The sequence below is a fragment of the Coturnix japonica genome, chromosome 1 (assembly GCF_054131305.1).
Source record: "Coturnix japonica strain WE chromosome 1, WE-NBRP24, whole genome shotgun sequence".
Taxonomy (NCBI): domain Eukaryota; kingdom Metazoa; phylum Chordata; class Aves; order Galliformes; family Phasianidae; genus Coturnix; species Coturnix japonica.
Window position 1 is genome coordinate 114808851 of NC_140663.1, and position 14827 is coordinate 114823677.

At 39.2% G+C, this 14827-nt stretch overlaps 1 protein-coding gene across 8 annotated transcripts in view; it reads right to left on the reverse strand.

Moving 5' to 3' along the window:
• Positions 1-14827, reverse strand: part of TBL1X (transducin beta like 1 X-linked) — a 190131-nt gene that overhangs the window by 129351 nt on the left and 45953 nt on the right. For 6 of the 8 annotated variants that reach the window (XM_085532138.1, XM_085532170.1, XM_085532130.1 and 3 more), the window contains one exon: positions 6130-6203. The exons of the other annotated variants lie outside the window; for them this stretch is intronic. The gene's annotated coding sequence lies outside the window, so the exon portion shown is untranslated. The remainder of the gene's footprint in view (positions 1-6129; positions 6204-14827) is intronic. 8 annotated transcript variants of the gene reach the window in all.

Here is a 14827-nt window from a genome sequence, read left to right on the forward strand (position 1 = left end):
TGGAGATTTGGAATAGGGGAACAGACAGAAAGAAACTGCTGGTATTTATCTCAGAACAAGAAAGTTCAGAAATGCTCAGTGCAGCTTTTTCCAGTGACTACAACCAGAGCAAAGAACTGCTGAGTTTGCTTGCAAATCCAGACGGTGTTTCTGGGACAGGACAGGTGACTGCAAAAGTGTGCAACTCCTTAAGATATATGAGGACATATGGTTTCAAAGCAAAGGATCTCAATCCACTGCTCTCCTTGTCACCAGGCTACTTGGGTTTGGTACTTAGCAGTGACTAGATAGGTTAGATGATGCAGGGAGAAATCTGTACTGGAAGAAAATAAGATAGTAACACAGGGGGTAGGGGATGGTAATAATTTACAGACATCTGAAGGAAGAATCTGCACAACCAAAAAAGGAAGACATTTACTATCAGATATGGAAACTCAGTAGTAAAGGGATGGAGGTCTTTTTTTGAATGGAAAATATTGAGTGATCCAGTAGGACAGTTTTAAACCAAGAGAAGGGGAGGTTTAGGTTAGATATCAGGTGGAAATATTTCACTCAGAGGGTGGTGACGCACTGGAACAGGTTGTCCAGGAGGTTGTGGATGCTCCATCCTTGGAGGCATTCAAGGCCAGGCTGGATGTGGCTCCAGGCAGCCTGGTCTGGTGGTTGATGACCCTGCACATAGCAGGGGGGTGGAAACCAGATAATTATTGTGGTCCTTTTCAACCCAGGCCATTCTGTGATTCTATGACAGCTTTTTCTGGAGAGGAAAATAACAGAAAATGCACTGGTAGGAACAATCCTGCATCAGCAAGAAGGAGTGCTTCAGATAACGTGTAAGACCAGTTCTCAGCTAGCCCATCTACACTCTGTGCCTACTATAACTGAGATATACTGCTCAAAAATTTGAACTCGCTTTTAATATAACACTAATGCCCTTTATTACTGATTTTAACAGGCTTTGATGGGAGAAAGCATACATTCAATTATTTTATTACATGCTTTGAATATAAATGGAGAGCATCTGCACCGTAGTTTACATCTTCCATCCTCACCCTCTCATAAAATCAGCACAGACATTTCAGAACTGAAAGCAGCCTTCCTCACCCCTTGCTGCTTTCTTGGCTGGTTTGCTGAGATCTATACATCCAATCTAATTATTTTGATTCCTATTTCCAATCCTATCAGTGGTGCAGTGGTGCAAGAAATCAAAGTGCCAGTCTCCTGAATGTGTTAGAACCTTGAAGCTAACAGCTCATTTGCAGTGGCATCACTGTGTGGCCCAAAGCCGCTGTCAGCATACAATTTATGTTCAGCATTCTGGATGCGACTCGAAAGGGTTTTCCCAGCGTATCAATACCAAGCACTTCATATAGCATTTCAGATATGCTACAGCTTGTTGCATCATCTTGTTCTGTCACAACATAACTGATTCGAACAAATACCCACAATACCTCAGTTTAGATTTCATTTTGAAACACTCAGATCCTTCTTCTTAGTTATATTTTCCCTTTGTTTTCTTAAAGGAAAAACAACAGGATCACATAAGCTTAGCTCCTCCTAAGTGATCAGAAGCCGCAGTCAGCAATGCTCCTGCCAAAACACTCTATCCTCTCACGCCAGGGGGGATTTTATGTTGCTCGCTATCTGAAGTCCCATGGGGGTCTTCTCTCTGACGATACACTTTTCCCCTCTTGAATTACAGTCTTACTTAAATTACTAATGGCTCAGCGACACCAAAATATTCCCATTCATTTCCACAGCTTCTGCAAATATGGTAACATGATTTGTGCTCAAATATAAGCGTCACCATTTCACTTTTTATTATGAATATCATATGTTTGGCAACCTGTCTGACCTTCCTTATGATGATGAATGCTGCAGCAAACAATTTGCTGTATCTTTAAAGAAATGGCCAATTCAATTACATTCTGCCAGAAGCTTTCAAATCCCTCTCTGCCAAACGTCTTTGCTATATCCTGCCACAGACAGCCCATTTGTATTCCAGCACAGTAGGACGCTTGTTTTATTGAAGCGTACAGTTCTAGTTAGGTACTATCAACAGAGCACTATTTCAGTTCTCCAGCTCTCTGCTCCTTTCTAGTCTTAGTTATTAGGATTTTCAATTTTACTGACCAAACGTGTATGCGTTACTAATTACATGCCTGAAATCTAGTAGTTATCGACTGCTACAACAAAATACATTAGTGACCAATTACAGGAGTTCTTGGCAGCAGTGGTTATCATTTTAGTGGATTTAATCATTGCACTTAAAGTGAAGCTTGAGATTCCCTTTGAGATTACACCACTAATTGCTTCTGTTTTCCTAGTTACCGCATCAGCTGCTCTGCAAAAAGATGCTTTTTAAATTCCAAAAAGCAGCAAATAGATCAAGCATCCTGTAATGAGTCCTCCTCAATAAAGGCACAGCGTAAACTCATTCATACCACAATGCTAGTCTCCCCATGTATCTCCCTTGTCATCCTCTCTCCCCTTCTCAATGCTTGTTACTAAGGCAAACAGCAAGACAGCTGTAGTGCTGTTCACATGCAGCATGTGCCACTGTAGACACACTAGCATTTCTTTAAAACTGAGAACATCAGACCTATTTTAAATTTAAAAATACATATATATCATTTTTCCCTCCCCTTCTGCATTTGAAGACAGCACTTGTTACTATAGTATCAAGCAGAATGTTTGTACGTTCTTGGGCCTTTAGGAAAAGGGACAAAACAAAACATCCCAATAGGTAAAGTACTTGGTATATTGCACGCATAACATCTCCATCATAGGCTTCCACTTTCCAGGAATCACTAAAAACAGTCGTTCTCCACAGGACTTTATACTCCAATGTATCGCATTGTTCCTTAAAAGCCTACAACTCCCTCCCGATCCCCACAAGTGATGAATTATCTGGTTTACAGCCTCATAAAGCAGAAGCTTCTATATATTTTAATGCTGAGCACAGAACTTCTGTACCTTTCAAGTGTAGTGATATACAACTTTCCAAACACCACTGAAAGGTTGTGACCTTAGGCTTCAGGCAACTGAGACAAGGAGGTATCATTTCATTAACGTTTTAGGTCAGGTCAAAATAAGTTGTTTTTCAAAGACAGAAAGCACGTGGGAGAGCTGCAACTGCAGCTCTGTTAGCTGGCTGAGAACAAATTATTTAATTAATAAAACTGTTTAAATTACTCCGGTTTCTCGTTACTAAGAGTTCAGCTGTTGAAGCTTTCCATTACTCAAGTGCCACGTGCCAAAGTCCTGCCTCAAAAATACATATTAAAGCAAATTAAAAATCACACATAAGTTTAAACAACCTTCTAGAATTGTCGCATCCTACATCAACCTTTTTAGATTTCAACAGGTTCTAAGTTGATACAGCTTTAATTAGAAAATTAATTGATCTTCATGAGAAAAATATCGTAGAGAAAGGGTTTTAGACTTCCAGAGTCTTCATGACTATTGTTCACACTAGTGGAATAGCAGAGCATATGGGATCTTTAAAAGCTGTCAGAAACATACAGTTTAATTTACAAAACTAATAGCAATCACCCTGAATCAGCTACTAAAATAAGCTGGAGACCTATATCCCACGGCTTCAAGGGGTTCAATCAGTTGGCTTCAGTGCAGCCTGCAAACTAAGGTACAGAACATTACCTAACAACCCCTGAAAAACAACATGATACATCCACAGAGCCTTGCGTCACTGCTACATTTTTCCTGCTTTCACACCAATGTGCAGATTTCCACAAAGCTGTAGGTCTGTTCACAATGTGAGGCTCACAAGGCTGCTACATGCAGAATGCTTTCAAAAACACGTCCAGCTCTCTTCTATGCTTAGTTGAGAAAAACCTTCCCCGGGGCACTCCAATTTCTATTCTTCATAAGGAAAAATGTAGGTGATGAGGTAAACTAAAAGTAACTGGAGACACCTAAATTAGAGCAGAGATCAAGCCCAGATTCGTAAAGGAATAGACTACACAATGTAATTGGATTACGGCCATCTGTTAGTTCAATAATTCTTGACTTCTGCCTTCATCAAACAACAATTGAAAATAATTATCATTTAAAAATTAACATAAAACTGACGCTTCTTCACTGATCTTTTCTTCATATTGGAGGCACTACTCTGACAAATACTTGCGCTCAGAAGAATGACCACCTTTCTTCTGTATGGGAAGGCTACTTTTTCATATGCACAGCTACACAATCTACATCGTGATACCAAAAAGACTGAAATTGCACCTGGAATTTCTGGTGCTACCTTCAGAATGAGAAAACAGGAAGAAGACCAATGAAGAAAATGTTCTTGAAGTGAACAGCTGAACTTATATAGCACCCAAAATACAAAAGGTCAGGAAATACCTGCCTTTCATCACTGTCAGAAGCAATAGACTAAAATATGCAGAGTAGGACTGATAACACAGGAAATAAATGAAAACATTTGCTATGCTTTAGTACAAAAGTTAAAAGAAGCGAGGCAAAAAGCTCTCTCACAGGTCCCTTAAGGATTCAAAACAGAGCTGTTCAGCCAATTTCAACTTAAAAACATGCCATTATCACTCAAGAATACCGAATTACTTTCCTCTAATAAGCCTTACATATGCCCATGGTCCCAATTCCTGCCACTATGCGCACTAAGTTTGACAAGGCACAGTATTTGCAGGAGCCAGAACCTCACTGAGACCAACAAATGCACCAGAAAGCAACCAGTTATAATGCTGCCTCCGGCACTATTTGTGATTCAGTACCTAACTTGGAAGTCAAAGAATGATAATGCTGAACGAGACTTGATATATTTCCAAGTCGTACAATGAATTTAAAGTCCTAGGCGTAGAGCTTACAAACCCTAGCATAAAGGTACATATTTACTTCTCTTTAACATCAAAAACAATGGAAGATTTTTTTTTCCTCTTTTACTGTATTGCAAAGAGACAATCAGTGAATACTATGACAAAATGTAACATACTTCTTTATGCTGTGACACGACAGATATCAGTTTATGAGTTTACACATTCAGTACAAGATTAAACCACAGAATAGATCTGAAATAAAATGCACTGATAACAAGCTCAGATCAAGTTAAATCGAGAGAATCTCAGATGAGAAGAAGAGTCTGTAAAGCTTAATGTAGACATTAGTTAGAATATTCAACTTACCGAAGCCTTCCAAAACTAAAAATAATTCTTTTAGCATCACAAATGCCAGCAGGAAGAAAACCTTTAGCTCTGGCAATTGTTTCAGAAAATTCAATTAACTTGCCCATTATTAAAAATACGTTGCCAGTACAAAGAAGTTTCATGCTATGCTGTACTTATCCGCTTATTATAATTACACGTCTTCCATGTATTACTATATATATGAATTAATTAATACAACAAAGTACCTTTCTGACCTGTAGAATAATTTATTGTTACCAAAACAACACTTGAATTGCCAGGCCAGGAATCGAGCTGGAAAACTGCCGTAGCTGAAAAGTACTCATCTTTTCTTGCCTTTTAAGAAACTTGTGTAGGTTGGGTTTGGGATTGTTGGATACCCTCCAACACCTAGGAAGGTCTGCCACATGTCCCATCAAAACTGTCAGAGAAAAACACCCCTAGCTAAATTTTAATGGAAGCTAATCCAAGTGAGACGATAGATTTTGTCTCAAACAATGTGAAATGCACCCTTAGCCAGACAACCATGCTAGGCCACAATTGCAAGGTCTTCTCCTCAGCCTCCATTCTCTGATAACATCACAGTTAATACAGCCTCTTTTTAGGACTTCAATCCAACTTGAACCTCAGTGCCTCACTGCAATTCCACCTGACAAGTCTGACTTTAAGAAACAGGTCACTCAAACTCAGCATTTAGTCTCAGGATAAAGAACTGGAAGGGCAAAACACCAGAATACCAGTCTTGCATATAATCTATAGAGCCTTTAAGAGTAGCAATAAAAAGCACTGAAGGCTGCATTATGCTAAGTTCCGCTTAGCTAGCCCTACTACTTCTAGCATTTTTCTCAATCCAAAAGCCAAAGCATTGTTTCAACTTACACTTTGCAGTTTAGGTGAAAAGACACTTAACGACAGTCAACAGTTTCTGCATTTTGTAAAGCTAGTTTCCAATTAAGCATTCACTTACTCAGGTGCAAGTGCAGTCAATCTCCCCAGTTTCCCCCTAGATTTTCCCTTCAGGCCAGTTTTATCCTTAGGTACCTAAGGAAAAAATGGAAAAAACAAAATTGATTTACATAACTTCTTTTGAATTCACCTCTTGATTCTATCAAGTCTTGTGACCAAAAATTATCAGCAATTTATGCATTTACTATCAGGACTTTTTCCCATCTATTTGCTTAACCATGAAGAAACTCAAGGCTTCTGTTTTCTTTGCAAAAAGACAGCTTTTTATTTAACCAATTTTATTTATTTATTTATTGATTCAGACTCAGAATAGCCTTAGAAGAGTTTTCTGTCAGAAACCTCATGTAAATCCAACCTAATAGACAGTGGGATAGCATGATTTAAGTATATTTCATCGCTTGCTTTTAGGAGTACAAACAGAAAGAAGCACAGTAGAGGCTTTGTTAGACACGGATTGAAGCTACCCTGAAACCGTTAACATGTGAAAGAAGAAAAACCTACTTACTCAAATACCACTTGAAAAATTGAAAGGTTTGTGTACAGACGCACTGTCACTTAGTTAAGGAGGAGCTCAAAACATAATGTTATTCTACTTCCTCCAGGCACTAGGATGAACTAAAGAAACATTTCAAAGCATACTACTCAACCATACGGAGTCCATTTTTCCAGACCTATGGAGCTCCAACTAAAGAAGTCTGGCTTACTGACACAAAAGTCCACCTGCACATATTCAAATTTTCCAGAATTAAACCAACTAATTTAGACCAGTCCACCTAACAATAACAGAGCAGAAAAACAACGCATTTGATATGACACAACTGAAGCTATGCGTTTTAAACAGTAATCACTACCATACTTTTGACCGTGGTCAGAATACAACCAAATTATAAAGAAAACAAGGATGGAATTAGTTTTCCTGGAACGCAATTAAAATTACACCAACTCACAATAAAATTATTTTTAGCTTTCTCTATCATGCAAGTAAACATGTAATCCTAAAAGTAAGCAAGATACTCTTTTTGAAAGAAGAATTTACTAGAAGGCAATGGATATTTCAAAATAAACTATAACCAAAGATTCCTAAGATCACCAAGGTTGGAAAAGACCTCCAGGATCACCCAGTTCAATCATCCACCTATCTCCAATACTTCACACTATTCCATGTTCCGCAGTACAACATCTAAACATTTCTTGAACACCTCCAGGGTTGGTGACTCCATCACCTCCCTGGGCAGCAAAGCATACATTAAAGTCAGCAAGTTACATATAATTGCTAACATCCTCAAAAACCTAAATAAGAAAGGCATCCGATAAGGTGGAAACTAAGATGTTATCGAAGCAAACATCATAAAATTCCAAATATTAATTTTATTAAGTATTCCCCATAAATTTGGCTCCCTTATTCATATTCATTCTCATTATTACGAGACAATACACAGTTGTCTTCCACAGGACTCCTACCTCACTCAGTGAACACAGTAAATAGAAGAAAATGGAATATTGAAAACCTACACATTAACTGAATTACACGTGATCGTGGCACAGCTCTACAATTTATCTACTCCAGGTTTTCTTGTTCTGTTTCAGAAGAGTATTCTGAAGACACACATGCTAGTTCTCCCAGAGAGCTTCTCTTTGGTACTGCCATAACAGATTGTATTGAAGTCCCCCCACAAGGTACAGTGTATGCATGATCTCCATAGACAGTGAGCTTAAAGAACAGAACTTCTGAATTAAGAGTATTACCAACTTTGATTTCAATCAAAGACTCCTAAAACTCATTTATCAGAGCACCTAACATTATACAATACTTTTAATTATCTGGGGAAGTTGTACTCATCTCCTTAACTAGGTGACACATCTTTCATTTTTTGTAGGCAGTGAATGAGACAACTGTTGTACATGTCTGCTCCTACAGCAGGGACCATATAGTTCTAAGATCCGTGTAACTTAAAACCACAACACAGCATCCAAGGATGCTCAGTGAACGAGTTCCAGACAACCTTAATTCTTCACTTTCCAGCTCTGCAGTGAACTCTTATCTGCAACTCTTTCTTGAAGACCATTGCTTTCTGAGCTTGGTTTAATTTCCAGCTCTTGTAAATAAAGAAACTACCAAATAGGAGAAGTCCCTATTCATTCAGTACAGACACCCCAAGTGTCCCACAGAACTTGGCCACCACTCCTTCTCATCCAAAGCTGTGCCAGTGCCATCCCACAGAGCATTTACCACCATCCTATCACATTCCTTGCCATCAGGCTCAGCCTTCTTCTATTTCTGATCTCAGTCCTGTTTCTCTCTCTTTAGAGTAGCTGCTTTGTTCTCATCCACTTCACACTACTCCCCCCAACCAGAATCCCATTTTCCATTACTTTCTAACTCTCAAGCAGTACCTTTCCTTTTAATCTCAGCACCATCTTTCAGCTTCTGTCCCCCTCACTTATAGATCTGACAGCCCTTTCACACCGCTTTTTACTTTCCAATGGTTCTCCCACTGCTTCACTCTCCCTCTCAGCCTCCTGCACTTGCCTCTTACCCTATCAATTTTCAGATTTATTCTCAACAACCAACTCCCTGTCTTACTTGTATTTCCTTTCCTGGCTTCCTACATAGTCTTTTTGATCAGTGCACCATAGATGTGGCTGCTGTGCTATATGCTGAACTCACTTCCAATGATGTGTATTAAAAGAGATCTGTACAAGAGCTTATGTGCAGGAACACTTTATTTGAGGATCCCAGAAGGACTTGGGCAGAAGGTAAGCAATACAGTAGCACTATCTGTGCAGTAGAAGAATTTTTTGCACTTAAAACCCTTGCTACAGAAACACACATATGAAATTAACTTAGATGTCAAAGTAGCTATATGAAGGTTTTGTGGATTGCATGGTTCAGTTTTGAGTTTAGATTAACATCATCTACAATTTAAGATTATATATATATATTCACACACACACACACACACACTCATATATATTTAACCTTCTATTTTTATGGAGAGCCCAAAGTTAGGCAGTCAAAATATGAATCTAAACTCACACTACACTGCAGTTAATCCAGGTATAGTAGTACTGTGTAAGTAGTTCTCTTGAAGGCAAAAAAAAAACCAACAGCCAAAACCCATTGATTTAATTGAACACAGTAAGTACTGGTGGAGGGGTACATTCTCAGGACCATTTACAGGAATAACTGCACTTATTCCACTGCAAGAAAGTAACTGACAGAATACATCCATCTATTTTTGCCAGAAAGCACAAAAAATAAAAATCAAAGATCTCTTCTCATCTTGTGTCCAACAGCTCTCCCTTATTCAAGGAAGGGGTTTGAAGGCATTAAGTCTGAACTTCAGATGATTTCCTACAGTAGGAAGACACTATTTCCTCCAAAACGTAAAACAATAAAGAAAATTAAAGGGCATTTGTTTTGATGCATAAGTCCGGTTTTTAGCATAGTGCTAGTAATTGGGTTGACAACAACTGGGTTTGTATCAAAGAATTAGGACTAAACAAATACAACAAACACAAATGTAAGTTGCAGGTTCATTAAGAACATTTTTGCCACCTTTGAATACACAAAAGTAGCTCTCTCAATTAATTCATGACATCACCACTATTTGTAACAGGACCCTTTAACAAAGAGGCAACACAGACCTTAATATAGATTCCTACAGGTCATCACAGCTTCTTGGTATGATTCTTCCTAATGTGGCTTACATATACACCCTAAATCTGTCAGTTCTCTTACTAATCTGCCCTCCTACCTATTTTTTTTTTCCTCTTAAATATTTCCTATGTTATACAACTCCTCTTCCATTCATCTCCCTGTGTTTCTTTCCTCCTCTTCCTCTTAATTTCCTCACTGAAATACAACCCAAATTTCAGTGACAAAAGACTGCAGTTGCCTTCCCACAAAGAATATTCAGTACTTCATGGGGCACCACCTACACATGCTGGAAGTGCTGCAGCAGCTTTTCCTTAGCGTTAACACAGTTTTGCATCAGAGGTGAATGGAAAATTCACCAAAAACCAAGCCAGTATGAATGAAAACTTTAGATTAATCTTTCACGTTACCTCTGCGAGCAGCTTCCTAAGATTTACTATCTTGTTTGCTGTATGTAACATGCACGTCAACTATCCAGATTACAGAAGGTCTGGAAAAAGAGAAATCTGGAAGGGTGGCCCTAGATTTAAAAGCAGCTCTGTTTCTAATTGCTACCCAGAGCCTATTCTTATCTCTTACACTTCTTCTTATTATTACCCCTATTACTCTTCTTCTACCCCTACTCATTCTAACATACAGGGTCACGTCTTCATGGAACACTGCACATGCAGTTTTACTTCATGTGCTGGTAAATTGCTCTGTGTTAAGTCTTCATTGTTTCTGGTTTTTGTTTTTTTTTGTTTGTTTGTTTTTGTTTTTTTCCCAAGGATTCATTAAAAAAATAAAAATCACGTATTTTCATCATTGTTTCCCAGTAAGTCACCACGCTTTCCCTTCTCTGTATATTACAGCAATTGGTCACATTTCTCTTCTGCCTTTCTCTGCCACAGCACCAGCACCACCTCCAAGATGCCTCCAAACACTGAGCAGACTAAGCAAGTCATTCAGTGTTTGTGTGTTTATGTAAGAACGAACACTTTTACACAAGAGGAGGGGCAGCCTCTCTCTCTTTGGGGTGAAATATTCAAAATACAGCCTGGGGATTAAGTTAAAGAACTCTCACAGCCTCTAATAAAACATGTGGCACTGACTCTCATTCTTCATTTACAAATCTCAGCCTAAGCTGAAATATGCAAATCTGGTGAAAAACCACATATCCCTGCTACATTGCTGCTGTTGTACCAAGTATTCAGTCAGTAACAGCATACTTAGTAAGCACAGCTAAATCGTTTGATTCTGCTAAAGAGGAATTCATTCCTCATTCTTTGAACAGTGAAAAAGAAATTATCTGAAATAGAACTGGTAGGCTAAAATAACTCTTTATATTTAAAAAACAAATTACGAGTAATATTTATGCACTCTGCAAAAAGACACAGCTCCAACATTCTGGCTATCTGATGGATAAAAATTAAGTATAAAAGCCATATAATCAATGAAGGCAATATTTATAAACAAATCACTTGTTCTTTGCTCAGCCACTCTGTGCTAAGTACACTCCAATGCTGAAAGCAACATCCAATTATCCTCACCCGACCTCACGTGAAACAGGGAAACAAAAACGCTCAGAACACGTGGATCCTGCTGATAAGCACCATAAAGGTACATGTCAAGATAACATCAGATGGTATTCAGTCTCACTTCTTCTCAAGAGATCTCAAATAGTGACAACAACACATTTAATATTGTACCAGCTCAGCCACCAGTTTTAACTGATCCTGCAGATCCGCCATGGACAAGAAAGGAATCACAACTGGTGCCGGGAGCCATGACCTTGGAAGTAGGCTTCATAAATGATCCAAAGGCTGTAACTCATACAGAAGCCAATTACTGCTCGTGATCCTACAATTTATCAAAAGTTAGCAGTCTGAGTCTCTCCAATTAACCATATTTGCTGATTAGGGCAACAGGTAGATAAACACCTGTAACTGCTGGCAGTAGATGGATTCTTAATTTAAATCAATAAATAAAACAGGTAAAGTGACCAAAAAAAGACATAAAAAAAGTGTCAGATTTTGTCTCTGCACACTTCATGGAAACATTCTCCTCTATTTATTTTATCATCTCCCAGCTCGCATTTCCAAGCCCTCAACATCAACAGTGGTATGGTACAGTGTTTATGTTTCAGTTCCTGCTGGGTGGCACCTGAAGAAGACACCGGGTTTACCCTCAGCCAACCATGCCAGGGAGGCCAGGAAAGACCTGCAGAAAGGTGGGTTCTCCCCACTCTCCCCATACATCCCCAGGAGAAAGCTGAGTCCTCCTCACAACAGCAGGGAGGGCCTGGGCCCTGACACAGCCTGCTCAGCTGCATGAGGCAAACGACGGATGGATTCCTGGCATGGAAAGGCAACTCTGTCATATGACAGAAGGGTAAACTGCACCAGTTCAAATCTTCCATGAGATACATTCTTTCTGGGTAATAAATAGTTTTTCAGCTTAACAGCCTTCATCCAAAATCAACGCAGCTAACCTAGAAAAGGCTTTCTTACTCGAATAAGAGGATTTCAGTGTTACAGCTATAGCAATTACGGCCCAGCTTATGCTGGTTACCTTGCTCACACAAGCAAGCGCTAGAACTTTTCAGCACACATTTAAGCACAAGTGATCTGGGTTTATACGTTGTACAGCCTAAAGCTAATAGATTTAACATTTCTTTGATCCTCAGGCTTCACAGTTCACAGAGATGTGGGAGAGAGGAAGTGCTGGAGGCCTGTAGTTTCAGCAGCCATTAATTATAGGAATTCATCATGAAGGGCATTGCTGGAAGCTCGCTTCAGACCATCTGAAAGTAGTGGAGATAATCCCATGGTTTAAATATAAACAACACAGTTGCTGTCACACAGTTGCCAACAAAAGGCAAGTTCTTGGTGCACTTCTATTCAGATGGATGATCGGTAGGTGCTGAACAGAGGGGAAACAAATTTGTCATGGTACTGGCCCCTTCAACCAAAACGTATTCCCTAGGGTGCGTTCCTTATCCCAAAGCAAACCATATATCACATTAACTGTCTACCATAATTTTTATGGCTAAAATTTTCAAAGGACTGGCTATTAAGTTCCATCAGCAAAGCAGAAGTGTACTCTTCTGAATTCAACTCCTTTATTGAAACACAATTTATCCTAAAATGGAGTCTTTTTAGAGGAAAAAATAACAAGTGACGTTCGACTAACCTGTGTGACAAAATTATAGCACTAATGAGCTTTTCAAAATTATTTCCCTAATTTTCAAATAATCTGTACAAAGCCATAAGGCAAGCTACTGGTAAATGCAGGTAACATTTCTTGCTTGCCTAACCTACTTCTCTAGGAGTTCTCCACTGCCTAACAACATATTGTATAAATAATCAAGTTTGTAGTACAGTGATTACCTGCAAGAATCAATATTTTATTACGCTAATAGTTACGTACAGCATGGAGTCCTTTTCACAGTCAGCTGAACATTTGGTGGCATGATACGGCCTGAGCCTAAAAGGAACAATAAGGCTTTTACTTCATAATCTGACCCTTCAGTGAAACACTGAAGAGAAACTTTCTCTTTAAATCATGTCCAGAATAAAATCTAGAAAGCTGCACTCAAGCCCTTGCCAGCTGCTTTCTCTGTGACCTTAACTTACTAATTTAGGAACACTTCTTCCTCTTGCACACTTAGCAGGAAGCGGCTATGCCATGAATGTGTTATGAACACTATGCGACTCTCAGGCTGTATGGCTTTGTGAAAAACATCACAACCTAATGGAAGTGCTGCTGTTTACCATTCTCCACTTCCTGCCCACATTCTGATGACTTAATTCAATACCAAACTTAGACTGTCTGCATGAATTTCACATCTCATTTTCCTGCCTTATTTCCCCTTTCAGTCTGAGGTCTTTGATGGTATGCTGATCTCCCTGGAAGTTCACTTTCTCATGCATGTTGCAAATGCAATAGCAGAGGGATAACCAAATGGCAAGAGATCACTTACTGGGAACATTCCTTGAAGAGAATGAAAGAAGCCTATATATATATCATTCAGACACCATTACAGAAAAACATATTCAGACAAAACAGCAAGATTTTAGTAGTGGAAAGGCTGCAACATCTTGTATGGATCACCAGTGTGACATTTCAACGTACGCCTCAATGCAGCTCAGAGACAGAGGATGGTTGCTCCAGGATGGATGTAAAACTGTAGGCAACTATGCAATGAATGCTCAGACCCAAAGTTCCTATAGTATATCTGTTCCTTGTGCCCTAACCAACACATCTTACAGTCTCACAGTCTTGTGCGGGTTGGAAGGGACCTTAGAGATCATCGAGTTCAACCCCTGGATTCGAGCCTCCTGTGTAGCAGAGCGGCACTTCTACCACTTGCGCCACAGGGGGGATTCGAACCTGGACCTCTGGTGTTGCAAGTGGCATTCCTACCACTGCGCCACAAAACCCTTTTCAACAATGTACAAGAAACATAATAGCTATAGAAAAGGCTATAATTACAGAATACCATAGAGGGAGAAACAGATTGAGAACACTGGCCATATCCTCTATAATAGCAGTGTTTTTTTGTTTTTTTAAATTGCAAAGTAACAACTACTCCTAAATTATCACAGGAAGTGGACCACATATCACACAACAAAAGAGGATAAAAATATCTGTCATTCTGTGTCTGTTTCTCCATGGGGAGCCATTCATCCCTGATCACAGATCTTGTAATCAGTTTAATGGCGAATGTGAGAAAATGAGGGCAGGAGTGAGTAAAGTAAGTTGTTATTAAAGGGTTTGGGAGAAGAGCAGGAAAAATATACTTCTTATCCACACGCAACCACTGGGAACCATGAATTATGCTGTTAGTGCCAAATAAGTTTAAAGAAAACAAACAGTTTCAGTTTCCCTTCAGACCCCTTGGAGACCTCAATACTTCAGATTCTTCAAATCTAGACTTCACTTCCTATAGTCATTACAGATTAAAGTCTCCTGAACAAGTGACTAAATTCACTCTTCAAACTCTCAAAATTCAGGTTCTTTGCCCCACTGTCCTGTTCAGGAGAAATGGTTAAAAATGTTC